Here is a 23,831-nt window from a genome sequence, read left to right as displayed (position 1 = left end):
GTAGTGCAGTGGTGTTTGTGTAGTATAGGGGGCAGTGCTGGGGGTAGTATTTTAGGGTGTAGGGTAGTGCAGTGGTATTTGTGTAGTGTAGGGGTAGTGTTTTAGGGTTTAGGGTATTGCATTTGTGTTTGTGTAGTGTAGGGGTCATGCTGGGGGTAGTGTTTTAGGGTTTAGGGTAGTGCAGTGATGTTTGGGTAGTGTAGGGGGTCGTGCTGGGGGTAGTGTTTTTGGGTTTACGGTAGTGCAGATGTGTTTTAGTAGTGAAGGGGGTCGTGCTGGGGGTAGTGTTTTAGGGTTTAGGGAAGTGCAGTGGTGTTTGTGTTGTGTCGAGTGTCGTGCTCGGGGTAGTGTTTTAGGGATTAGGGTAGTGCAGAGGTGTTTGTGTAGTGTAGGGGTTGGTGCTGGGGTAGTGTTTTAGGGTGTAGGCTAGTACAGTGGTGTTTGTGTAGTGTAGGGGGTCGTACTGTGGGTAGGGTTTTAGGGTTTAGGGTAGTGTAGTGGTGTTTGTGTACTGTAGGAGGTCTTGCTGGAGGTAGTGTTTTAGGGTTTAGGGTAGTGCATTGGTGTTTGAGTAGTGTAGGGGGTCGTGCTGGGGGTAATATTTCCGGCTTTAGGGCAGTGAAGGGCAGTGATGTTTGGGTATTGTAGGGGGTCGTGCTGGGGTAGTGTTTTAGGGTTTACAGCAGTGCAGTGGTGTCTGTGTAGTGTAGGGGGTCATGCTGGGGCTACTGTTTTAGGGTTTAGGGTAGTGCAGTGATGTTTGGGTAGTGTAGAGGTTTGTGCGGGGGTAGATTTAGGGTTTAGGAGAGTGCAGTGGTTTTCGGGTAGTGTAGGAGGTCATGCTGGGGGTAATGTTTTAGGGTTTAGGGATGTGCAGTGGTGTTTGTGTAGTGTAATGGGTCATGCTGGGGGAAGTGTCGTAGGGTTTAGGGTAGCGCAGTGGTGTTCGGGTAGTGTAAGGGGATGTGCTGGGGGTAGTGTTTTAGGGCATAGGGTAGCTCAGTGGTGTTTGTGAAGTGTAGGGGGACATGCTGGGGGTAGATTTAGGGTTTAGGGTAGAGCAGTGGTGTTTGTGTAGTGTAGGGGTTGTACTGGGGGTAGTGTTTTAAGGGTTAAGGGTAGTGCAGTGGTGTTTGTGTAGTGTAGGGGGTCTTGCTATAGGTAGTGTTTTAGGGTTTACGGTAGTGCAGTGGTCTTTGAGTAGTGTAGGGGGTCATGCTGGGGTAATATTTTCGGGTTTAGAGCAGTGCAGTGGTGTTTGTGTAGTGAAGGGGGGTGTGCGGAGGGTAGTGTTTTAGGGTTTACGGCAGTGCAGTGGTGTCTGTGTAGTGTAGTGGTTCATGCTGGGGTTAGTGTTTTAGGGTTTAGGGTAGTGCAGTGGTGTTTCGGTAGTGTAGGGGTTTGTGCGGGTGGTAGATTTAGTGTTTAGGGTAGTGCAGTGGTGTTTGGGTAGTGTAGGGGGTCATGCTGGGGGTAGTGTTTTAGGGCTTAGGGTAGCACAGTGGTGTTTGTATTGTGTAGGGGGTCATGCTGGGGGTAGATTTAGGGTTTAGGGTAGCGCAGTGGTGTTTGGGTAGTGGAAGGGGTATAGCTGGGGGAAGATTAAGGGTTAAGGGTAGCGCAGAGGTGTTTGTGTAGTGTAGGGGGTTGTGCTGGGGTTAGTGTTTTAGGGTTTAGGGTAGTACAGTGGTGTTTGTGTAGTGCAGGGGGTAGCGTTCTAGGGTTTAGGATAGTGCAGTGGTGTTTGGAAAGTGTAGGGGTTCGTGTTGGGGGTAGTGTTTTGGGGTTTTGTGCAGTGAAGTGGTGTTTGTGTAGTGTAGGGGGTCATGTTTTAGGGTTTAGAGCAGTGCAGTGGTGTAATGGTAGTGTAGGGGGTTCTGCTGTGGGTAGCGTTGTAGTCTTTAGGGTAGTGCAGTGTTGTTTGTGCAGTGCAGTGGGTCATGTTTTAGGGTTTAGGGTAGTGCAGTGATGTTTGGGTAGTGTAGGGGGTCATGCTGGGGGTAGTGTTTTATGGTTTAGGGTAGTGAAGTGGTGTTTGTGTAGTGTAAGGGGTGATGCTGGGGGTATATTTAGGGTTTAGGGTAGTGCAGTGTTGTTTGTGTAGTGTAGGGGGTTGTGCTGGGGGTAGTGTGTTTGGGTTTAGGGCAGTGCAGTGGTGTTTGGGTAGTGTAGGGGGTCATGCTGGGGGTTGTGTTTTAGGGTTTAGGGTAGTGCAGTGGTGTTGGGTAGTGTAGGTGGTCGTGTTTTACGGTTTTGGGTAGTGCAGTGGTGTTTGAGTAGTGTAGGGGCTTGTGCTGGGGTTGGTGTTTAAGTGTTTAGGGTAGTGCAATGCTGTTTGTGTAGTGTAGGGGCTCATGTTTTTGGGTTTAGGATTTATTTATTTATTTATTTATGTTCTTGTATAGCGCAGAAAGTCAACCCCCGAAGGGGTATCTCCGCGCTTACATATACCAAAGAGCCAAGATCTTCAGCTAAACAGAAGAAAAGGAGAGGGGGGAAACCTAACAGGCGACAAATAAAAACGTTTTCTAGGACTTCTTAAAGGATTGAAAGTTAATAACATTTTTGAGAGCAGGGGGCAACGAGTTCCAAAGGATGGGGCCTTTATAGGACAGGGCTCGCCCTCCCTGCCTAGATTTTTTTATCCTTGGAACCTGAAGTAGTTGCTGATTGCTGGAGCGCAGGGTGCAACTGGGTATGTAGGATTTGAATAGTTCTATTAAATATTTAGGTCCATTGCCAAACAGACATCTGTGAATGGTGCAGCAGATTTTAAATTTTACCCGCTGTCTGATTTGCAGCCAATGGAGTTTTGTCAGGAGGGGGAGCGATGGAGACCTTGGCTGAGCGTTGAGAACCAGTCTCGCAGCCGTGTTTTGGACCACCTGTAGTCTCTGTATTTGTTCTTCATTTGCCAAGACCAGCAGGCCATTACAATAATCTAGTCTACTTATAACCAGGGCTTGGACAAGGGTCTTCCTATAGAAGTCTGACAGAAATGGGAAGACTCGTCGTAGCAGTCCAATGACCTGGAAACAGGACACTGCTACTTGGTTTGTGTGCTCTTTGAACAAACGTGATTTGTCCAAGCGCACACCCAGATTTTTGACAATCTGTTTGGGGGTTGGGGTTGGTCCTAAATCCGGGGGCCACCATTCCGGGGACCATAGAAGTGTGGCCTCCCCAAACAGCATTACCTCAGTCTTGCCTACATTACACTGGAGGCGATTGGTAGCCATTCAGTGGGATATTGCCCTCATTCCGTCCGCAAAAGATTTTTGTATTGCGGGCGTCAAAATTTTAAAGGGGAGCAAAAGCTGAGTATCGTCAGCGTACGACACAGGGGTGAATCCATGAGATCTTACAATATCCGCCAAGGGGGCTACGTACACGTTGAAGAGTGTGGGGCTTAGGCATGAGCCCTGTGGCACTCCCTTGGTGAGCTCCCTTGAGATGGAATAGTGGGGCCCAATCTTACCTCTTGTTGGCGATCCGAAAGAAAGCTTTTCAGCCAAGAGAGAGCCATACCTTCTATTCCCCTCTCCCTTAGTCGATCGAGAAGTATCTCATGAGACACAGTGTCGAAGGCAGCGGATAAATCTAACAGCACTAGAATCATTGAATTTCCTCCGTCCAGTGACATCTTGATGTTATCAGTCACTGAGAGGAGGGCAGATTCTGTGCTGTGATTGGGCCTAAATCCAGATTGAGAAAAATCTAGGCCCTCCGCTGCCTCGATATATTTGGACAAGTGAGTGTTTACATGTCTCTCGGTCATCTTGCTGAGAAGGGGTAGGAGGGAGATGGGTCGAAGGTTGGAGAGATCGGTCCATGGAATGGCTGCATTCTTTCGGATAGGGTTCACCACTGCTTTTTTCCACTCTGTGGGTACAGATCCTTCTCTAAGAGAATGGTTGATCAATGTGTGAATGTGAGGCCCAAGCAGAGTTTGCAGAGAGGCAGTTATTTTAGCCGATAGAAAGTCATCTGGGGATCCAGATTTTATATGGCTCATAAGGGAGGTGAGATCTGAGTCATTGACTGCTGGAAATGTTGTGAGTATGATTTTATTTCGTGTGGGCAGAATGGAAGGGGAAAAAGAGTTGTTGCTATTTTGATTTTGATTGGCGGCCAATAGAATTTTGTCGTAGATCAAATTAATTTTATTTTCAAAGAACAAGGAGATATCATCGCAAAGTTGTTGAGAAAAGTCATCAGGGCTTTTGCATGCGGTAGGTTTTACAAATTCCTGAAGAATTTTAAATAGTTCCTTAGATCGATTTCCCGCTTCTGCAAGTTGTTGGGAGATGCTATTCCTCCGGGCAAGTCTGATGTTTTTATAATATTTAGTTTGGGCCTCATGATGTACTTTCTTATTTTCTTCGGTTCGTGTTTTCCTCCACTTTTTTTCTAGCCTCCTACATTTTTGTTTTTCTGTTCTAAGCTCCTCTGTATACCATGTTTCCTGTTTGGTGGTAGGGTATTGTTTGTGTAATTTTAGAGGTGCTATTTTATCGATTGCTTCTTTAAGGGAATTATTAAATTTAGTTAATAAGGTTTCTATACGATCTGTCTCTGTGGGAATGGGTGGCTTCCATTCCTTTTGCAATTCCTCTACGGTGCCTTTATGCCACTGTCGGCGCCAGACTGGTGGTAGGGAGTTTTTATTGGAAAGCTTATCCGCCTTGGATATTGCAAATTCCACGATGAAGTGGTCAGACCAGATTATTTGAACCGGGGAGAAACATTGTACGTTGGGAAAGTTGGTAAAAACCAGGTCAAGAAGGTGACCACCTGTATGGGTAGGCTCATGATTTGTAAAGTAAGACCCAGGGAGGATAATTAAGAAACCAAGGAAATTGTTTCAGGGAGTGAGGGATTATCAGCATGGACATTAAAATCGCCAAGAAGGAGGAAATCTTCTTTCGCTTTACAGTATGGGGCCAAGAGTTCCAATAGTGCAAGGGAAAAGCCTGTAGAGGGCCCCGGGGGACGATAAACTAAGGCTCCTTTCCAAAATCTGTTAGTAGCATATTGCATTTTAAAAATTAGAATCTCAAAGAGAGGGCTGTATTTCTGTTCTAGTGTGATGATCTTCAGATGTTCTTTATGCATGATGGCTAAGCCACCACCTATTTTCTCTGGCCGGTCAAAATGGACAAGCCTGTAGCCGAAAGGAACCCCCACAGCAATAGCAGGGAATTGATGTCTAGGTAGGGAGCGAACATTTAGGAGAAGACACTTTGTCCCCTTAATCCCTATGGAAGATGTTTGCTCCCTATTGTCTAACATCATAGTGCTGGGTTTTATGTAGGGGGTCTGATATTTGCAGTGTATGCAAGAGAAAGGGCCCTCCGGGCACGGCCGAGAAAGAATGGAGCATTCTGACAGATGGATTGGTCTGAGATGGAACAAAGTTCGCGCCGAATACCTGATATGAGGGGCCTTTCCAGACGCGGTGGACGTGGGTATCGGGTCCCGAGCCCCTGGTCCCGTCCTGTCGCGGACGGGCGCAGACGGGCAGGACTCTGGCACGACTCCGGCGCAGATCCGGCGCGTCCGCAATACGCGTCCGCTGCGCGGAGTCATAGCCGTTCTTTTTAAAGCGCTGCTAGAGCGCGTCACCCGCCTCACCCACACCCAATATGGCCGCCAAAAACCGGGAACCCAGCCCTCGGCGTCGATACTCGGCCGAGGGCGGTCCGGTGGCAAGGAACACACAGCGCCAAGGAGAGCAAAGGAAGTTTCCAAATCCACACCGCTCTGTGAATAGGCGATATCAATCACACAGGATCAAAATACAGAGTAATTAGCTAAAAATGTACAGTGCACAAAGTAAAATAAAGACACCTCCCGGATTCCGCCTCAGGAGGGGAGAGATAGCTGCTGTTGGTAGTGTAGTGTAGGGGGGTCATGTATTTGGGTTTAGGTTAGTGCAGTGGTGTTTGGGTAGTGTAGGGGGTCGTGCTGGGGGTAGTGTTTAAGGGTTTTGGGTAGTGCAGTGGTGTTTGTGTAGTGTAGGGGGTCGTGCTGGGGTAGTGTTTTAGGGTTTAGGGTAGTGCAGTGGTGTTTCTGTAGTGTAGGGGGTTCGTGTTTTAGGGTTTAGGGTAGTGCAGTGGTGTTTGGGTAGTATAGGGGGTCGTGCTGAGTGTAGTGTTTTTCGGTTTAGGGTAGTACAGTGGTGTTTGTGTAGTGTAGGGGATCATACTTGGGGTAGTGTTTTAGGGTTTAGGGTAGTGCACTGGTGTTTTTGTGTAGTGTAGGGGTTCATGCTGGTGGTAGTGTTTTAGGGTTTAGGGTAGTGCAGTGGTGTTTTGGTAGTGTAGGGGGTCGTGCTGGGGTAGTGTGTTAGAGTTTAGCGTAGTGTAGGGGGTCATGCTGGGGGTAGTGTTTTATGGTTTAGGGTAGTGAAGTGGTGTTTGTGAAGTGTAGGGGGCCGTGCTGGGGTAGATTTAGGGTTTAGGGTAGTGCAGTGGTGTTTGGGTAGTGTAGGGAGTCATGCTGGATGTAGTGTTTTAGAGTTTAGGGTAGTGCAGTGGTCTATGTGTAGTGTAGGGTGTCATGCTGGGGGTAGTGTTTTAGGGTTTAGGGTAGTGCAGTGGTGTTTGTGTAGTGTAGCTTGTCATGCTGGGGGTAGTGTTTTAGGGTTTAGGATAGTGCAGTGGTGTTTGTGTAGTATAGGGGTTCGTGTTTTAGGGTAGTGCAGTGGTGTTTGTGTAGTGAAGGGGGTCGTGCTGGGGGTAGCGTTTTAGGGTTTCTGGTAGTGCAGTGGTGTTTGGGTAGTGCAGGGGGTCATGCTGGGGGTAGTGTTTTAGGGTTTAGGGTACTGCAGTTGTGTTTGGGTACTGTAGGGGGTCATGCTGGTGGTACTGTTGGGGGTAGTGTTTTAGTGTTTATTGTAGTGCAGTGTTGTTTGTGTAGTGTAGGGGGTTGTGCTGGTGGTGGTGTTTTAGGGTTTAGGGTAGTGCAGTAGGGTAGTGCAGTGGTGTTTGTGTAGTGTAGAGGGTCGTGTTTTAGGGTTCAGGGTAGTGCAGTGTTTGTGTAGTGTAGGGGGTCATGTTTTAGGGTTTAGGTTAGTGCAGTGGTGTTTGTGTAGTGTAGGGGGTCGTGCTGGGGGTAGTGTTTTTGTGTTTAGGGCAGTGCAGTGGTGTTTGGGTAGTGTAGAGGATCGTGCTGGGAGTAGTGTTTTAGGGTTTAGGGCAGTGCAGTGGTGTTTGGGTAGTGTAAGGGGTTGTGCTGGGGGTAGTGTTTTATGGTTAGGTTAAAGCAGTGGTGTTTGTGTAGTGAAGCGGGTGGTGCTGGGGTAGCGTTTTAGGGTTTCTGGTAGTGCAGTGGTGTTTGGGTAGTGTAGGGGGTCATACTGGTGGTGGTGTTTTAGGGTTTAGGGTAGTGCAGTAGGGTAGTGCAGTGGTGTTTGTGTAGTGTTGGGGTTGTGCTGGGGGTAGTGTTTTAATGTTTATTGTAGTGCAGTGTTGTTTGTGTAGTGGGTTGTGCTGGGGGTAGTGTTTTTGGGTTTAGGGTAGTGAAGTGGTGTTTGTGTAGTGTAGGGGGATCGTGCTGGGGGTAGTGTTTTAGGGTCTAGGGAAGTGCAGTGGTGTTTGTGCAGTGTAGGGGGTTGTACTGGGGTACACGTAGAGTTTAGGGTAGTGCAGTGGTGTTTGGGTAGTGTAGGGGCTTGTGCTGGGGGTAGTGGTTTAGGGTAGTGCAGTGGTGTTTGTGTAGTGTAGGGGGTCAAGCTGGGGGTAGTGTTTTTGGGTTTAGGGCAGTGCAGATCAAGTGGTGTTTGGGTAGTGTAGGGGGATCGTGCTGGGGTAGTGTGTTAGGGTTTAGGGTAGTGCAATGTTGTTTGTGTAGTGTAGGGGGTCATGTTTTAGGGTTTAGGTTAGTGCAGTGGTGTTTGGGTAGTGTAGGGGGTCGTGCTGGGGGTAGTGTTTTTGGGTTAAGGGAAGTGAAGTGGTGTTTGTGTAGTGTAGGGGGTCGTGCTGGGGTAGATTTAGGGTTTAGGGTAGTGCAGTGGTATTTGTGTAGTGTAGGGGGTCGTGCTGGGGGTAGATTTAGGGTTTAGGGTAGTGCAGTGGTGTTTGTGTAGTGTAGGGGGTCATGTTTTAGGGTTTAGATTAGTGCAGTGGTGTTTGTGTAGTGTAGGGGGTCGTGCTGGGGGTAGTGTTTTTGGGTTTAGGGCAGTGCAGTGCAGTGGTGTTTGGGTAGTGTAGGGGGTCATGCTGGGGTAGTGTTTTTGGGTTTAGGGTAGTGAAGTGGTGTTTGTGTAGCGTAGGGGCCGTGCTGGGGGAGATTTAGGGTTTAGGGTAGTACCGTGGTGTTTGTGTAGTGTAGGGGCTTGTGCTGGGGGTAGTGTTTTAGTGTTTAGGGTAGTGCAGTGTTTGTGTAGTGTAGGGGGTCATGTTTTAGGGTTTAGGTTAGTGCAGTGGTGTTTGTGTAGTGTAGGGGGTCGTGCTGGGGGCAGTGTTTTTTTGTTTAGGGCAGTGCAGTGGTGTTTGGGTAGTATAGAGGATCGTGCTGGGAGTAGTGTTTTAGGGTTTAGTGCAGTGCAGTGGTGTTTGGGTAGTGTAGGGGGTTGTGCTGGGGTAGTGTTTTAGGGTTTAGGGAAGTGCAGTGATGTTTGGGTGGTGTAGGGGGTCGTGCTGGGGGTAGTGTTTTATGGTTAGTGTAGTGCAGTGGTGTTTGTGTAGTGAAGCGGGTGGTGCTGGGGTAGCGTTTTAGAGTTTCTGGTAGTGCAGTGGTGTTTGGGTAGTGTAGGGGGTCATACTGGTGGTGGTGTTTTAGGGTTTAGGGTAGTGCAGTGGTGTTTGTGTAGTGTTGGGGTTGTGCTGGGGGTAGTGTTTTAATGTTTATTGTAGTGCAGTGTTGTTTGTGTAGTGTGTTGTGCTGGGGGTAGTGTTTTTGGGTTTAGGGCAGTGCAGTGGTGTTTGGGTAGTGTAGGGAGTCGTGCTGGGGTAGATTTGGGGTTTAGGGTAGTGCAGTGGTGTTTGGAAAGTGTAGGGGGTTGTGCTGGGGTAGTGTTTTTGGGTTTAGGGTAGTGAAGTGGTGTTTGTGTAGTGTAGGGGGATCGTGCTGGGGGTAGTGTTTTAGGGTTTAGGGAAGTGCAGTGGTGTTTGGGTGGTGTAGGGGGTCGTGCTGGGATAGTGGTTTAATGTTTAGGGTAGTGCAGTGGTGTTTGTGCAGTGTAGGGGGTTGCACTGGGGTACACGTAGAGTTTAGGGTAGTGCAGTGGTGTTTGGGTAGTGTAGGGGGTCGTGCTAGCGGTAATGTTTTAGGGTTTAGGGTAGTGCAGTGGTGTTTGCGTAGTGTAGGGGTCGTGCTGGGGGTGCTGTTGGGGTAGTGTTTTAGGGTTTAGTTTACTGTTTTAGGGTTTAGGGTAGTGAACTGGTGTTTGTGTAGTGTAGGGGATCATGCTGGGGGTAGATTTAGGGTTTAGGGTAGTGCAGTAGTATTTGCGTAGTGTAGGGGGCCATGCTGGGGGTAGATTTAGGGTAGTGCAGTGGTGTTTGGGAAGTGTAGAGGGTCATGCTGGGGGTAGTGTTCTAGGGTTTCAGGTAGTGCAGTGGTGTTTGTGTAGTGTAGGAGATCATGTTTTAGGGTTTAGGGTAGTGCACAGGTGTTTAGGTAGTGTAGGGTGTTGTGCTGGTGGAAGTGTTTTACTGATTAGGGTAGTGCAGCATTGTTTGTGTAGTGTAGGGGGTCATGTTTTAGGGTTTAGGGTAGTGCAGTGGTGTTTGGAAAGTGTAGGGGATCGTGCTGGGGTAGTGTTTTTGGGTTTAGGGCAGTGAAGTAGTGTTTGTGTTGTGTAGGGGTTTGTGCTGGGGTAGATTTAGGGTTTAGGGTAGTTCAGTGGTGTTTGTGTAGTGCAGGGGGTCATGTTTTAGTGCTTAGGACAGTGCATTGGTGTTTTGGTATTGAAGGGGGTTGAACTGGGGGTAGTATTTTAGTGTTTAGGGTAGTGCAGTGTTGTTTGGGTAGTGTAGGGGGTCATGTTTTAGGGTTTAGGGTAGTGCAGTGGTGTTTGGGTAGTGTAGGGGGGCGTTCTGGGGGTAGTGTTTAGGGCTTAGGGTAGTGAAGTGGTGTTTGTGAAGTGTAGGGTGTCGTGCTGGGGGTAGATTTAGGGTTTAGGGTAGTGCAGTGGTGTTTGTGTACTGTAGGGGGTCATGTTTTAGGGTTTAGGGTAGTGCAGCGGTGTTTGGGTAGTGTAGGGGGTTGTGCTGGGGGTAGTGTTGTAGTGTTTAGGGTAGTGCAGTATTGTTTGTGCAGTGTAGTGGGTCATGTTTTAGGGTTTAGGGTAGTGCAGTGGTGTTTGAGTAGTGTATGGGGTCATGCTGTGGGTAGTGTTTTATGGTTTAGGGTAGAGAAGTGGTGTTTGGGTAGTGTAGGGGGTTGCGCTGGGGGTAGATTTAGGGTTTATGGTAGTGCAGTGGTGTTTTTATAGTGTAGGGAGTCGAGCTGGGGTAGATTTGGGGTTTAGGGTAGTGCAGTAGTGTTTGGAAAGTGTAGGGGGTCGTTCTGGGGAAGTGTTTTTGGGTTTAGGGCAGTGCAGTGGTGTTTGGGTAGTGTAGGGGGGCGTTCTGGGGGTAGTGTTTAGGGCTTAGGGTAGTGAAGTGGTGTTTGTGAAGTGTAGGGTGTCGTGCTGGGGGTAGATTTAGGGTTTAGGGTAGTGCAGTGGTGTTTGTGTACTGTAGGGGGTCATGTTTTAGGGTTTAGGGTAGTGCAGTGGTGTTTGGGTAGTGTAGGGGGTTGTGCTGGGGGTAGTGTTGTAGTGTTTAGGGTAGTGCAGTATTGTTTGTGCAGTGTAGTGGGTCATGTTTTAGGGTTTAGGGTAGTGCAGTGGTGTTTGAGTAGTTTATGGGGTCATGCTGTGGGTAGTGTTTTATGGTTTAGGGTAGAGAAGTGGTGTTTGGGTAGTGTAGGGGGTTGCGCTGGGGGTAGATTTAGGGTTTATGGTAGTGCAGTGGTGTTTTTATAGTGTAGGGAGTCGAGCTGGGGTAGATTTGGGGTTTAGGGTAGTGCAGTAGTGTTTGGAAAGTGTAGGGGGTCGTTCTGGGGAAGTGTTTTTGGGTTTAGGGCAGTGCAGTGGTGTTTGGGTAGTGTAGGGGGTTGCGCTGGGGGTAGCGTTTTAGGGTTTCTGGTAGTGCAGTGGTGTTTGGGTGGTGCAGGGGGTCGTGATGGGGGTAGTGTTTTAGCGTTTAGGGTAGTGCAGTGGTGCTTGTGTAGTATAGGGGTTCGTATTTTAGAGTAGTGCAGTGGTGTTTGTGTAGTGAAGGGGGTCGTGCTGGGGGTAGCGTTTTAGGGTTTCTGGTAGTGCAGTGGTGATTGGGTGGTGCAGAGGGTCATGCTGGGGGTACTGTTTTAGCGTTTAGGGTAGTGCAGTGGTGTTTGTGTAGTGTAGAGGGTCGTGTTTTAGGGTTAAGGTTAGTGCAGTGGTGTTTGGTTAGTGTTGGATGCTGTGCTGGGGGTAGTGTTTTAGTGTTTATGGTAGTGCAGTGTTGTTTGTGTAGTGTAGGGGGTTGTGCTGGGGGTAGTGTGTTTGGGTTTAGGGCAGTGCAGTGGTGTTTGGGTAGTGTAGAGGGATCGTGCTGGGGTAGTGTTTTAGGGTTTAGGGAAGTGCAGTGGTGTTTGGGTGGTGTAGGGGGTCGTGCTGGGGGTAGTGTTTTATGGTTTAGGGTAGTGAAGTGGTGTTTGTGTAGTGTAGGGGTTCATGCTGGGGGTAGTGTTTTAGGGTTTAGGTTAGTGCAGTGGTGTTTGTGTAGTGTAGAGGGTTGTGTTTTAGGGTAGTGCAGTGATGTTTGGGTAGTGTAGGGGGTCATGCTGGGGGTTGTGTTTTAGGGTTTAGGGTAGTGCAGTGGTGTTTTGCTAGTGTATGGAGTTGTGCTGGATGTAGTGTTTTAGGGTTTAGGGAAAAGCAGTGGTGTTTGTGTAGTGTAGGGTGTCATGCTGGGGGTAGTGTTTTAGGGTTTAGGGTAGTGCAGTGGTGTTTGTGTAGTATAGCTTGTCATGCTGGGGGTAGTGTTTTATGGTTTAGGATAGTGCAGTGGTGCTTGTGTAGTATAGGGGTTCGTATTTTAGGGTAGTGCAGTGGTGTTTGTGTAGTGAAGGGGGTCGTGCTGGGGGTAGCATTTTAGGGTTTCTGGTAGTGCAGTGGTGTTTGGGTAGTGCAGGGGGTCATGCTGGGGGTAGTGTTTTAGCATTTAGGGTAGTGCAGTGATGTTTGGGTAGTGTAGGGGGTCATGCTGGGGGCTGTGTTTTAGGGTAGTGCAGTGGTGTTTGGCTAGTGTATGGAGTTGTGCTGGATGTAGTGTTTTAGGGTTTAGGGAAGTGCAGTGGTGTTTGGGTGGTGAAGGGGGTCGTGCTGGGGGTAGTGTTTTATGGTTTAGGGTAGTGAAGTGGTGTTTGTGTAGTGAAGGGTGTCGTGCTGGGGGTAGCGTTTTAGGGTTTCTGGTAGTGCAGTGGTGTTTGTGTACTGTAGGGGGTCATGTTTTAGGGTTTAGGGTAGTGCAGTGGTGTTTGGGTAGTGTAGGGGTCGTGCTGGGGGTAGTGTTTTAGGGTTTAGGATAGTGCAGTGGTGCTTGTGTAGTATAGGGGTTCGTATTTTAGGGTCGTACAGTGGTGTTTGTGTATTGAAGGGGGTCATGCTGGTGGTAGTGTTTTAGGGTTTAGGGTAGTGCAGTATGGTAGTGCAGTGGTGTTTGTGTAGTGTAGAAGGTCATGTTGTAGGGTTAAGGTTAGTGCAGTGGTGTTTGGTTAGTGTTGGGGGTTGTGCTGGGGGTAGTGTGTTTGGGTTTATGGCAGTGCAATGGTGTTTGGGTAGTGTAGGGGGATCGTGCTGGGGTAGTGTTTTAGGGTTTAGGGAAGTGCAGTGGTGTTTGGGTGGTGAAGGGGGTCGTGCTGGGGGTAATGTTTTATGGTTTAGGGTAGTGAAGTGGTGTTTGTGTAGTGTAGGGGGTCATGCTGGGGGTAGATTTAGGGTTTATGGTAGTGCAGTGGTGTTTGTGTAGTGTAGGGAGTCGTGCTGGGGTAGATTTGGGGTTTAGGGTAGTGCAGTGGTGTTTGCGTAGTGTAGAGGGTCGTGTTTTAGGGTAGTGCAGTGATGTTTGGGTAGTGTAGGGAGTCATGCTGGGGGTTGTGTTTTAGGGTTTAGGTTAGTGCTGTGGTGTTTGGGTAGTGTAGGGAGTCGTGCTGGATGTCGTGTTTTAGGGTTAGGGTAGTGCAGTGGTGTTTGTATAGTGTAGGGTGTCATGCTGGGGGTAGTGTTTTAGGGTTTAGGGTAGTGCAGTGGTGTTTGTGTAGTGTAGCTCGTCATGCTGGGGGTAGTGTTTTAGGGTTTAGGTTAGTGCAGTGGTGCTTGTGTAGTATAGGGGTTCGTATTTTAGGGTAGTGCAGTGGTGTTTGTGTAGTGAAGGGGGTCGTGCTGGGGGTAGCGTTTTAGGGTTTCTGGTAGTGCAGTGGTGTTTGGGTAGTGCAGGGGGTGGTGCTGGGGGTAGTGTTTTTAGGGTTTAGGGTAGTGCAGTGGTGTTTTGGTAGGGTAAGGGTCATGCTGGTGGTAATGTTTTAGGGTTTAGGGTAGTGCAGTAGGGTAGTGCAGTGGTGTTTGTGTAGTGTAGAGGGTCGTGTTTTAGGGTTAAGGGTAGTGCAGGCGTGTTTGGTTAGTGTTGGGGGTTGTGCTGGGGGTAGTGTTTTAGTGTTTATGGTAGTGCAGTGTTGTTTGTGCAGTGTAGGGGGTTGTGCTTGGGGTAGTGTTTTTGGGTTTAGGGCAGTGCAGTGGTGTTTGGGTAGTGTAGGGGGATCGTGCTGGGGTAGTGTTTTAGGGTTTAGGGAAGTGCAGTGGTGTTTGGGTGGTGTAGGGGGTCGTGCTGGGGTAATGTTTTAGTGTTTAGGGTAGTGCAGTGGTGTTTGTGTAGTGTAGGGGGTTGTGCTGGGGTACATGTAGAGTTTAGGGTAGTGCAGTGGTGTTTGGGTAGGGTAAGGGTCATGCTGGTGGTAGTGTTTTAGGGTTTAGGGTAGTGCAGTGGTGTTTGGGTAGTGTAGGGGGTTGTTCTGGGGGTACTGTTGGGTGTAGTGTTTTAGGGTTTAGGGTAGTGAAGTGGTGTTTGTGTAGAGTAGGGAGACGTGCTGGGGTAGATTTTGGGTTTAGGGTAGTGCAGTGGTGTTTGTGTAGTGTAGGGGGCCATGCTGGGTGTAGATGTAGGGCTTAGGGTAGTGCAGTGGTGTTTGGAAAGTGCAGGGGGTCGTGCTGGGGCTAGTGTTTTTGGGTTTAGGGCAATGCAGTGCAGTGGTGTTTGGGTACTGTAGGGGGTCGTGCTGGGTATAGTGTTTTAGGATTTAGGGCAGTGCAGTGGTGTTTGTGTAGTGTACGGGGTTGTGCTGGGGGTAGTGTTTTAGGGTTTAGGGAAGTGCAGTGGTGTTTGTGTAGTGTAAGGGGTCGTGCTGGGGGTAGTGTTTAGGGCTTAGGGTAGTGAAGATGGTGTTTGTGAATTGTAGGGTGTCGTGCTGGGGGTAGATTTAGGGTTTAGGGTAGTGCAGTGGTGTTTGTGTACTGTAGGGGGTCATGTTTTAGGGTTTAGGGTAGTGCAATGGTGTTTGGGTAGTGTAGGGGTTGTGCTGGGGGTAGTGTTGTAGTGTTTAGGGTAGTGCAGTATTGTTTGTGCAGTGTAGTGGGTCATGTTTTAGGGTAGTGCAGTGGTGTTTGAGTAGTGTAGGGGGTCATGCTGGGGGTAGTGTTTTATGGTTTAGGGTAGTGAAGTGGTGTTTGTCTGGTCTAGGGGGTCGTGCTGGGGCTAGATTTGGGGTTAAGGGTAGTGCAGTGGTGTTTGGAAAGTGTAGTGGGTCATGTTTTAGGGCAGTGCAGTGATGTTTTGGTAGTGTAGGGGGTTGTGCTGGGGGTAGTGTTTTAGGGTTTAGGGTGGTGCAGTGGTGTTTGTGTAGTGTAGGGGTTCATGCTGGGGGTAGTGTTTTAGGGTTTAGGGTAGTGCAGTGGTGTTTGTGTAGTGTAGCTTGTCATGCTGGGGGTAGTGTTTTAGGGTTTAGGATAGTGCAGTGGTGCTTGTGTAGTATAGGGGTTCGTATTTTAGGGTAGTGCAGTGGTGTTTGTGTAGTGAAGGGGTCGTGCTGGGGGTAGCGTTTTAGGGTTTCTGGTAGTGCAGTGGTGTTTGGGTGGTGCAGGGGGTCGTGCTGGGGGTAGTGTTTTAGTGTTTAGGGTAGTGCAGTGGTGTTTGGGTAGGGTAAGGGTCATGCTGGTGGTAGTGTTTTAGGGTTTAGGGTAGTGCAGTATGGTAGTGCAGTGGTGTTTGGGTAGTGTAGGGGGTCGTGCTGGGGGTAGTGTTTTATGGTTTAGGGTAGTGAAGTGGTGTTTGTGTAGTGTAGGGGGTCGTTCTGGGGGCAGATTTAGGGTTTATGGTAGTGCAGTGGTGTTTGTATAGTGTAGGGAGTCGAGCTGGGGTAGATTTGGGGTTTAGGGTAGTGCAGTGGTGTTTGGAAAGTGTAGGGGGTCGTGCAGGGGAAGTGTTTTTGGGTTTAGGGCAGTGCAGTGCAGTGGTGTTTGGGTAGTGTAGGGGGTTGTGCTGGGGGTAGTGTTTTAGGGTTTAGGGCGGTGCAGTGGTGTTTGTGTAGTGTAGGGGTTCATGCTGGGGGTAGTGTTTTAGGGTTTAGGCTAGTGCAGTGGTGCTTGTGTAGTATAGGGGTTCGTATTTTAGGGTAGTGCAGTGGTGTTTGTGTAGTGTAGAGTGTTGTGTTTTAGGGTAGTGCAGTGATGTTTGGGTAGTGTAGGGGGTCATGCTGGGGGTTGTGTTTTAGGGTTTAGGGTAATGCAGTGGTGTTTGGCTAGTGGATGGAGTTGTGCTGGATGTAGTGTTTTAGGGTTTAGGGAAAAGCAGTGGTGTTTGTGTAGTGTAGGGTGTCATGCTGGGGGTAGTGTTTTAGGGTTTAGGGTAGTGCAGTGGTGTTTGTGTAGTGTAGCTTGTCATGCTGGGGGTAGTGTTTTAGGGTTTAGGATAGTGCAGTGGTGCTTGTGTAGTATAGGGGTTCGTATTTTAGGGTAGTGCAGTGGTGTTTGTGTAGTGAAGGGGGTCGTGCTGGGGGTAGCGTTTAGGGTTTCTGGTAGTGCAGTGGTGTTTGGGTGGTGCAGGGGGTCGTGCTGGGGGTAGTGTTTTAGTGTTTAGGGTAGTGCAGTGGTGTTTGGGTAGGGTAAGGGTCATGCTGGTGGTAGTGTTTTAGGGTTTAGGGTAGTGCAGTATGGTAGTGCAGTGGTGTTTGGGTAGTGTAGGGGGTCGTGCTGGGGGTAGTGTATTATGGTTTAGGGTAGTGAAGTGGTGTTTGTGTAGTGTAGGGGGTCGTGCTGGGGGCAGATTTAGGGTTTATGGTAGTGCAGTGGTGTTTGTATAGTGTAGGGAGTCGAGCTGGGGTAGATTTGGGGTTTAGGGTAGTGCAGTGGTGTTTGGAAAGTATAGGGGGTCGTGCAGGGGAAGTGGTTTTCGGTTTAGGGCAGTGCGGTGCAGTGGTGTTTGGGTAGTGTAGGGGGTTGTGCTGGGGGTATTGTTTTAGGGTTTAGGGCAGTGCAGTGGTGTTTGTGTAGTGTAGGGGTTCAGGCTGGGGGTAGTGTTTTAGGGTTTAGGGTAGTGCAGTGGTGTTTGTGTAATGTAGAGGGTCGTGTTGTAGGGTTTAGGGTAGTGCAGTGGTGTTTGGGTAGTGTGGGGGTTGTGCTGGGGGTTGTGTTTTAGTGTTTAGGGTAGTGCAGTGTTTGTGTAGTGCTGGGGTAGTGTTTTAGGGTTTAGGAAAGTGCAGTGGTGTTTGTGTAGTGTAGGGGGTCTTGCTGGGGTAGATTTGGGGTTTAGGGTAGTGCAGTGGTGTTTGGAAAGTGTAGGGGGTCGTGCTGGGGAAGTGGTTTTGGGTTTAGGGCAGTGCGGTGCAGTGGTGTTTGGGTAGTGTAGGGGGTTGTGCTGGGGGTATTGTTTTAGGGTTTAGGGCAGTGCAGTGGTGTTTGGGTGGTGTAGGGGGTCGTGCTGGGGGTAGATTTAGGGTTTATGGTAGTGCAGTGGTATTTGGGTAGGGTAAGGGTCATGCTGGTGGTAGTGTTTTAGGGTTTAGGGTAGTACAGTGGTGTTTGGGTAGTGTAGGGGGTCGTTCTGGGGGTACTGTTGGGTGTAGTGTTTTAGGGTTTAGGGTAGTGAAGTGGTGTTTGTGTAGAGTAGGGAGACGTGCTGGGTGTAGATGTAGGGCTTAGGGTAGTGCAGTGGTGTTTGGAAAGTGCAGGGGGTCGTGCTGGGGTAGTGTTTTAGGGTTTAGGGCAGTGCAGTGGCGTTTGGTTATTTTAGGGGTTCGTGCTGGGTATAGTGTCTTAGGGTTTAGCAAAGTGCAGTGGTGTTTGTGTAGTGTAAGGGGTCGTGCTGGGGGTAGTGTTTTAGGGTTTAGGGTAGTGCAGTGGTGTTTGTGTAGTGTAGGGGGTTGTGCTGGGGTACATGTAGAGTTTAGGGTAGTGCAGTGGTGTTTGGGTAGTGTAGGGGGTCGTGCTAGGAGTAAGGGTTTAGGGTGGTGCAGTGGTATTTGGGAAGGGTAAGGGTCATGCTGGGGGTAGTGTGTTAGTGTTTATGGTAGTGCAGTGTTGTTTGTGTAGTGTATGGGGGTTGTGCTGGGGGTAGTGTGTTTGGGTTTAGGGCAGTGCAGTGGTGTTTGGGTAGTGTAGAGGGATCGTGCTGGGGTAGTGTTTTAGGGTTTAGGGAAGTGCAGTGGTGTTTGGGTGGTGTAGGGGGTCGTGCTGGGGGTAGTGTTTTATGGTTTAGGGTAGTGAAGTGGTGTTTGTGTAGTGTAGGGGTTCATGCTGGGGGTAGTGTTTTAGGGTTTAGGTTAGTGCAGTGGTGTTTGTGTAGTGTAGAGGGTTGTGTTTTAGGGTAGTGCAGTGATGTTTGGGTAGTGTAGGGGGTCATGCTGGGGGTTGTGTTTTAGGGTTTAGGGTAGTGCAGTGGTGTTTTGCTAGTGTATGGAGTTGTGCTGGATGTAGTGTTTTAGGGTTTAGGGAAAAGCAGTGGTGTTTGTGTAGTGTAGGGTGTCATGCTGGGGGTAGTGTTTTAGGGTTTAGGGTAGTGCAGTGGTGTTTGTGTAGTATAGCTTGTCATGCTGGGGGTAGTGTTTTATGGTTTAGGATAGTGCAGTGGTGCTTGTGTAGTATAGGGGTTCGTATTTTAGGGTAGTGCAGTGGTGTTTGTGTAGTGAAGGGGGTCGTGCTGGGGGTAGCATTTTAGGGTTTCTGGTAGTGCAGTGGTGTTTGGGTAGTGCAGGGGGTCATGCTGGGGGTAGTGTTTTAGCGTTTAGGGTAGTGCAGTGATGTTTGGGTAGTGTAGGGGGTCATGCTGGGGGCTGTGTTTTAGGGTAGTGCAGTGGTGTTTGGCTAGTGTATGGAGTTGTGCTGGATGTAGTGTTTTAGGGTTTAGGGAAGTGCAGTTGTGTTTGGGTGGTGAAGGGGGTCGTGCTGGGGGTAGTGTTTTATGGTTTAGGGTAGTGAAGTGGTGTTTGTGTAGTGAAGAGTGTCGTGCTGGGGGTAGCGTTTTAGGGTTTCTGGTAGTGCAGTGGTGTTTGTGTACTGTAGGGGGTCATGTTTTAGGGTTTAGGGTAGTGCAGTGGTGTTTGGGTAGTGTAGGGGTCGTGCTGGGGGTAGTGTTTTAGGGTTTAGGATAGTGCAGTGGTGCTTGTGTAGTATAGGGGTTCGTATTTTAGGGTCGTGCAGTGGTGTTTGTGTATTGAAGGGGGTCATGCTGGTGGTAGTGTTTTAGGGTTTAGGGTAGTGCAGTATGGTAGTGCAGTGGTGTTTGTGTAGTGTAGAAGGTCATGTTGTAGGGTTAAGGTTAGTGCAGTGGTGTTTGGTTAGTGTTGGGGGTTGTGCTGGGGGTAGTGTGTTTGGGTTTATGGCAGTGCAATGGTGTTTGGGTAGTGTAGGGGGATCGTGCTGGGGTAGTGTTTTAGGGTTTAGGGAAGTGCAGTGGTGTTTGGGTGGTGAAGGGGGTCGTGCTGGGGGTAGTGTTTTATGGTTTAGGGTAGTGAAGTGGTGTTTGTGTAGTGTAGGGGGTCATGCTGGGGGTAGATTTAGGGTTTATGGTAGTGCAGTGGTTTTTGTGTAGTGTAGGGAGTCGTGCTGGGGTAGATTTGGGGTTTAGGGTAGTGCAGTGGTGTTTGCGTAGTGTAGAGGGTCGTGTTTTAGGGTAGTGCAGTGATGTTTGGGTAGTGTAGGGAGTCATGCTGGGGGTTGTGTTTTAGGGTTTAGGTTAGTGCTGTGGTGTTTGGATAGTGTAGGGAGTCGTGCTGGATGTCGTGTTTTAGGGTTAGGGTAGTGCAGTGGTGTTTGTATAGTGTAGGGTGTCATGCTGGGGGTAGTGTTTTAGGGTTTAGGGTAGTGCAGTGGTGTTTGTGTAGTGTAGCTCGTCATGCTGGGGGTAGTGTTTTAGGGTTTAGGTTAGTGCAGTGGTGCTTGTGTAGTATAGGGGTTCGTATTTTAGGGTAGTGCAGTGGTGTTTGTGTAGTGAAGGGGGTCGTGCTGGGGGTAGCGTTTTAGGGTTTCTGGTAGTGCAGTGGTGTTTGGGTAGTGCAGGGGGTGGTGCTGGGGGTAGTGTTTTTAGGGTTTAGGGTAGTGCAGTGGTGTTATGGTAGGGTAAGGGTCATGCTGGTGGTAGTGTTTTAGGGTTTAGGGTAGTGCAGTAGGGTAGTGCAGTGGTGTTTGTGTAGTGTAGAGGGTCGTGTTTTAGGGTTAAGGGTAGTGCAGGCGTGTTTGGTTAGTGTTGGGGGTTGTGCTGGGGGTAGTGTTTTAGTGTTTATGGTAGTGCAGTGTTGTTTGTGCAGTGTAGGGGGTTGTGCTTGGGGTAGTGTTTTTGGGTTTAGGGCAGTGCAGTGGTGTTTGGGTAGTGTAGGGGGATCGTGCTGGGGTAGTGTTTTAGGGTTTAGGGAAGTGCAGTGGTGTTTGGGTGGTGTAGGGGGTCGTGCTGGGGTAATGTTTTAGGGCCCGATTCACAGAACTAACTTAAGACAAAATCCTAAACTTACTACTTTTGGTATTCACAGAAGTTAGGATTTTGTCTTAAGTTTGTCTTAAGACAAACTTAAGACAGACCTAAGACAGACTTAAGACAAACTTAAGACAGACTTAAGACAGACTTAAGACAGACTTAAGACAAACTTAAGACAAACTTAAGACAGACTTAAGACAGACTTAAGTTAGGATTTTGTCTTAAGTTTGTCTTAAGTTTGTCTTAAGTCTGTCTTAAGTCTGTCTTAAGTCTGTCTTAAGTCTGTCTTAAGTCTGTCTTAAGTCTGTCTTAAGTTTGTCTTAAGTCTGTCTTAAATTTGTCTTAAGACAAACTTAAGACAAAATCCTAACTTCTGTGAATACCAAAAGTAGTAAGTTTAGGATTTTGTCTTAAGTTAGTTCTGTGAATCGGCCCCTTAGTGTTTAGGGTAGTGCAGTGGTGTTTGTGTAGTGTAGGGGGTTGTGCTGGGGTACATGTAGAGTTTAGGGTAGTGCAGTGGTGTTTGGGTAGGGTAAGGGTCATGCTGGTGGTAGTGTTTTAGGGTTTAGGGTAGTGCAGTGGTGTTTGGGTAGTGTAGGGGGTCGTTCTGGGGGTACTGTTGGGTGTAGTGTTTTAGGGTTTAGGGTAGTGAAGTGGTGTTTGTGTAGAGTAGGGAGACGTGCTGGGGTAGATTTTGGGTTTAGGGTAGTGCAGTGGTGTTTGTGTAGTGTAGGGGGCCATGCTGGGTGTAGATGTAGGGCTTAGGGTAGTGCAGTGGTGTTTGGAAAGTGCAGGGGGTCGTGCTGGGGCTAGTGTTTTTGGGTTTAGGGCAATGCAGTGCAGTGGTGTTTGGGTACTGTAGGGGGTCGTGCTGGGTATAGTGTTTTAGGATTTAGGGCAGTGCAGTGGTGTTTGTGTAGTGTACGGGGTTGTGCTGGGGGTAGTGTTTTAGGGTTTAGGGAAGTGCAGTGGTGTTTGTGTAGTGTAAGGGGTCGTGCTGGGGGTAGTGTTTAGGGCTTAGGGTAGTGAAGATGGTGTTTGTGAATTGTAGGGTGTCGTGCTGGGGGTAGATTTAGGGTTTAGGGTAGTGCAGTGGTGTTTGTGTACTGTAGGGGGTCATGTTTTAGGGTTTAGGGTAGTGCAATGGTGTTTGGGTAGTGTAGGGGTTGTGCTGGGGGTAGTGATGTAGTGTTTAGGGTAGTGCAGTATTGTTTGTGCAGTGTAGTGGGTCATGTTTTAGGGTAGTGCAGTGGTGTTTGAGTAGTGTAGGGGGTCATGCTGGGGGTAGTGTTTTATGGTTTAGGGTAGTGAAGTGGTGTTTGTGTAGTGTAGGGGGTCGTGCTGGGGCTAGATTTGGGGTTAAGGGTAGTGCAGTGGTGTTTTGAAAGTGTAGTGGGTCATGTTTTAGGGCAGTGCAGTGATGTTTTGGTAGTGTAGGGGGTTGTGCTGGGGGTAGTGTTTTAGGGTTTAGGGTGGTGCAGTGGTGTTTGTGTAGTGTAGGGGTTCATGCTGGGGGTAGTGTTTTAGGGTTTAGGGTAGTGCAGTGGTGTTTGTGTAGTGTAGCTTGTCATGCTGGGGGTAGTGTTTTAGGGTTTAGGATAGTGCAGTGGTGCTTGTGTAGTATAGGGGTTCGTATTTTAGGGTAGTGCAGTGGTGTTTGTGTAGTGAAGGGGTCGTGCTGGGGGTAGCGTTTTAGGGTTTCTGGTAGTGCAGTGGTGTTTGGGTGGTGCAGGGGGTCGTGCTGGGGGTAGTGTTTTAGTGTTTAGGGTAGTGCAGTGGTGTTTGGGTAGGGTAAGGGTCATGCTGGTGGTAGTGTTTTAGGGTTTAGGGTAGTGCAGTATGGTAGTGCAGTGGTGTTTGGGTAGTGTAGGGGGTCGTGCTGGGGGTAGTGTTTTATGGTTTAGGGTAGTGAAGTGGTGTTTGTGTAGTGTAGGGGGTCGTTCTGGGGGCAGATTTAGGGTTTATGGTAGTGCAGTGGTGTTTGTATAGTGTAGGGAGTCGAGCTGGGGTAGATTTGGGGTATAGGGTAGTGCAGTGGTGTTTGGAAAGTATAGGGGGTCGTGCAGGGGAAGTGTTTTTGGGTTTAGGGCAGTGCAGTGCAGTGGTGTTTGGGTAGTGTAGGGGGTTGTGCTGGGGGTAGTGTTTTAGGGTTTAGGGCGGTGCAGTGGTGTTTGTGTAGTGTAGGGGTTCATGCTGGGGGTAGTGTTTTAGGGTTTAGGCTAGTGCAGTGGTGCTTGTGTAGTATAGGGGTTCGTATTTTAGGGTAGTGCAGTGGTGTTTGTGTAGTGTAGAGTGTTGTGTTTTAGGGTAGTGCAGTGATGTTTGGGTAGTGTAGGGGGTCATGCTGGGGGTTGTGTTTTAGGGTTTAGGGTAATGCAGTGGTGTTTGGCTAGTGGATGGAGTTGTGCTGGATGTAGTGTTTTAGGGTTTAGGGAAAAGCAGTGGTGTTTGTGTAGTGTAGGGTGTCATGCTGGGGGTAGTGTTTTAGGGTTTAGGGTAGTGCAGTGGTGTTTGTGTAGTGTAGCTTGTCATGCTGGGGGTAGTGTTTTAGGGTTTAGGATAGTGCAGTGGTGCTTGTGTAGTATAGGGGTTCGTATTTTAGGGTAGTGCAGTGGTGTTTGTGTAGTGAAGGGGGTCGTGCTGGGGGTAGCGTTTTAGGGTTTCTGGTAGTGCAGTGGTGTTTGGGTGGTGCAGGGGGTCGTGCTGGGGGTAGTGTTTTAGTGTTTAGGGTAGTGCAGTGGTGTTTGGGTAGGGTAAGGGTCATGATGGTGGTACAGTTTTAGGGTTTAGGGTAGTGCAGTATGGTAGTGCAGTGGTGTTTGGGTAGTGTAGGGGGTCGTGCTGGGGGTAGTGTTTTATGGTTTAGGGTAGTGAAGTGGTGTTTGTGTAGTGTAGGGGGTCGTGCTGGGGGCAGATTTAGGGTTTATGGTAGTGCAGTGGTGTTTGTATAGTGTAGGGAGTCGAGCTGGGGTAGATTTGGGGTTTAGGGTAGTGCAGTGGTGTTTGGAAAGTATAGGGGGTCGTGCAGGGGAAGTGGTTTTGGGTTTAGGGCAGTGCGGTGCAGTGGTGTTTGGGTAGTGTAGGGGGTTGTGCTGGGGGTATTGTTTTAGGGTTTAGGGCAGTGCAGTGGTGTTTGTGTAGTGTAGGGGTTCAGGCTGGGGGTAGTGTTTTAGGGTTTAGGGTAGTGCAGTGGTGTTTGTGTAATGTAGAGGGTCGTGTTGTAGGGTTTAGGGTAGTGCAGTGGTGTTTGGGTAGTGTGGGGGTTGTGCTGGGGGTTGTGTTTTAGTGTTTAGGGTAGTGCAGTGTTTGTGTAGTGCTGGGGTAGTGTTTTAGGGTTTAGGAAAGTGCAGTGGTGTTTGTGTAGTGTAGGGGGTCTTGCTGGGGTAGATTTGGGGTTTAGGGTAGTGCAGTGGTGTTTGGAAAGTGTAGGGGGTCGGGCTGGGGAAGTGGTTTTGGGTTTAGGGCAGTGCGGTGCAGTGGTGTTTGGGTAGTGTAGGGGGTTGTGCTGGGGGTATTGTTTTAGGGTTTAGGGCAGTGCAGTGGTGTTTGGGTGGTGTAGGGGGTCGTGCTGGGGGTAGATTTAGGGTTTATGGTAGTGCAGTGGTATTTGGGTAGGGTAAGGGGGTCGTGCTGGGGTAGTGTTTTAGGGTTTAGGGCAGTGCAGTGGCATTTGGTTATTTTAGGGGTTCGTGCTGGGTATAGTGTCTTAGGGTTTAGCAAAGTGCAGTGGTGTTTGTGTAGTGTAAGGGGTCGTGCTGGGGGTAGTGTTTTAGGGTTTAGGGTAGTGCAGTGGTGTTTGTGTAGTGTAGGGGGTTGTGCTGGGGTACATGTAGAGTTTAG

This window comes from Triturus cristatus, chromosome 7 (assembly GCF_964204655.1).
Source record: "Triturus cristatus chromosome 7, aTriCri1.1, whole genome shotgun sequence".
NCBI lineage: Eukaryota > Metazoa > Chordata > Amphibia > Caudata > Salamandridae > Triturus > Triturus cristatus.
This window is presented reverse-complemented; position numbering follows the sequence as displayed.